Below are 2,500 nucleotides of genomic sequence, written 5' to 3'. Positions count from 1 at the left end.
TGTCCGCCGCTCGCCGCTCGCTCGCGCAGCCAAAAATGGCCAGTTTTGGCCCGTTTTTGGGCCGTTTTGGCCAGTTTTTGGCCTGTTCTTGCGTCGCGCGGTGACCGTCGTGAGCGGAGCAAAATGTCAGCCATCTCAGCACCCTGGAACCCCCCGGGTGGCACAGGGCTGGATGGGGCTTTCGTATAGCAGGGACGGTGCTGCCTCTCGCTTCGCTCGCTGTTCGCCGCTCGCCGCTCGCTCGCGCAGCCAAAAATGGCCAGTTTTGGCCCGTTTTGGCCAGTTTTTGGCCTGTTTTTGCGTTGCGCGGTGACCATCTTGAGCGGAGCAAAATGTCAGCCATCTCAGCACCCTGGAACCCCCCGGGTGGCACAGGGCTGGATGGGGCTTTCGTATAGCAGGGACGGTGATGCCTCTCGCTTCGCTCGCTGTCCGCCGCTCGCTGCTCGCTCGCGCAGCCAAAAATGGCCAGTTTTGGCCCGTTTTTGGGCCGTTTTGGCCTGTTTTTGGGCTGTTCTTGCGTCGCGCGGTGACCGTCGTGAGCGGAGCAAAATGTCAGCCATCTCAGCACCCTGGAACCCCCCGGGTGGCACAGGGCTGGATGGGGCTTTCGTATAGCAGGGACGGTGCTGCCTCTCGCTTCGCTCGCTGTCCGCCGCTCGCCGCTCGCTCGCGCAGCCAAAAATGGCCAGTTTTGTCCCGTTTTTGGGCCGTTTTGGCCTGTTTTTGGGCTGTTCTTGCGTCGCGCGGTGACCGTCGTGAGCGGAGCAAAATGTCAGCCATCTCAGCACCCTGGAACCCCCCGGGTGGCACAGGGCTGGATGGGGCTTTCGTATAGCAGGGACGGTGCTGCCTCTCGCTTCGCTCGCTGTCCGCCGCTCGCCGCTCGCTCGCGCAGCCAAAAATGGCCAGTTTTGGCCCGTTTTTGGGCCGTTTTGGCCAGTTTTTGGCCTGTTCTTGCGTCGCGCGGTGACCGTCGTGAGCGGAGCAAAATGTCAGCCATCTCAGCACCCTGGAACCCCCCGGGTGGCACAGGGCTGGATGGGGCTTTCGTATAGCAGGGACGGTGCTGCCTCTCGCTTCGCTCGCTGTTCGCCGCTCGCCGCTCGCTCGCGCAGCCAAAAATGGCCAGTTTTGGCCCGTTTTGGCCAGTTTTTGGCCTGTTTTTGCGTTGCGCGGTGACCATCTTGAGCGGAGCAAAATGTCAGCCATCTCAGCACCCTGGAACCCCCCGGGTGGCACAGGGCTGGATGGGGCTTTCGTATAGCAGGGACGGTGATGCCTCTCGCTTCGCTCGCTGTCCGCCGCTCGCTGCTCGCTCACGCAGCCAAAAATGGCCAGTTTTGGCCCGTTTTTGGGCCGTTTTGGCCTGTTTTTGGCCTGTTCTTGCGTCGCGCGGTGACCGTCGTGAGCGGAGCAAAATGTCAGCCATCTCAGCACCCTGGAACCCCCCGGGTGGCACAGGGCTGGATGGGGCTTTCGTATAGCAGGGACGGTGCTGCCTCTCGCTTAGCTCGCTGTCCGCCGCTCGCCGCTCGCTCGCGCAGCCAAAAATGGCCAGTTTTGTCCCGTTTTTGGGCCGTTTTGGCCTGTTTTTGGGCTGTTCTTGCGTCGCGCGGTGACCGTCGTGAGCGGAGCAAAATGTCAGCCATCTCAGCACCCTGGAACCCCCCGGGTGGCACAGGGCTGGATGGGGCTTTCGTATAGCAGGGATGGTGCTGCCTCTCGCTTCGCTCGTTGTCCGCCGCTCGCCGCTCGCTCGCGCGCAGCCAAAAATGGCCAGTTTTGGCCCGTTTTTGGGCCGTTTTGGCCAGTTTTTGGCCTGTTCTTGCGTCGCGCGGTGACCGTCGTGAGCGGAGCAAAATGTCAGCCATCTCAGCACCCTGGAACCCCCCGGGTGGCACAGGGCTGGATGGGGCTTTCGTATAGCAGGGACGGTGCTGCCTCTCGCTTCGCTCGCTGTCCGCCGCTCGCCGCTCGCTCGCGCAGCCAAAAATGGCCAGTTTTGGCCCGTTTTGGCCAGTTTTTGGCCTGTTTTTGCGTTGCGCGGTGACCATCTTGAGCGGAGCAAAATGTCAGCCATCTCAGCACCCTGGAACCCCCCGGGTGGCACAGGGCTGGATGGGGCTTTCGTATAGCAGGGACGGTGATGCCTCTCGCTTCGCTCGCTGTCCGCCGCTCGCTGCTCGCTCGCGCAGCCAAAAATGGCCAGTTTTGGCCCGTTTTGGGCCGTTTTGGCCTGTTTTTTGGGCTGTTCTTGCGTCGCGCGGTGACCGTCGTGAGCGGAGCAAAATGTCAGCCATCTCAGCACCCTGGAACCCCCCGGGTGGCACAGGGCTGGATGGGGCTTTCGTATAGCAGGGACGGTGCTGCCTCTCGCTTAGCTCGCTGTCCGCCGCTCTCCGCTCGCTCGCGCAGCCAAAAATGGCCAGTTTTGGCCCGTTTTTGGGCCGTTTTGGCCTGTTTTTGGGTCTGTTCTTGCGTCGCGCGGTGACCGTCG

This window comes from Musa acuminata, unplaced genomic scaffold (assembly GCF_036884655.1).
Source record: "Musa acuminata AAA Group cultivar baxijiao unplaced genomic scaffold, Cavendish_Baxijiao_AAA HiC_scaffold_474, whole genome shotgun sequence".
NCBI classification, from domain to species: Eukaryota; Viridiplantae; Streptophyta; class Magnoliopsida; order Zingiberales; family Musaceae; genus Musa; species Musa acuminata.
The sequence above is the reverse complement of the archived record's forward strand: the minus strand, read 5'-3'. Positions refer to the sequence as shown.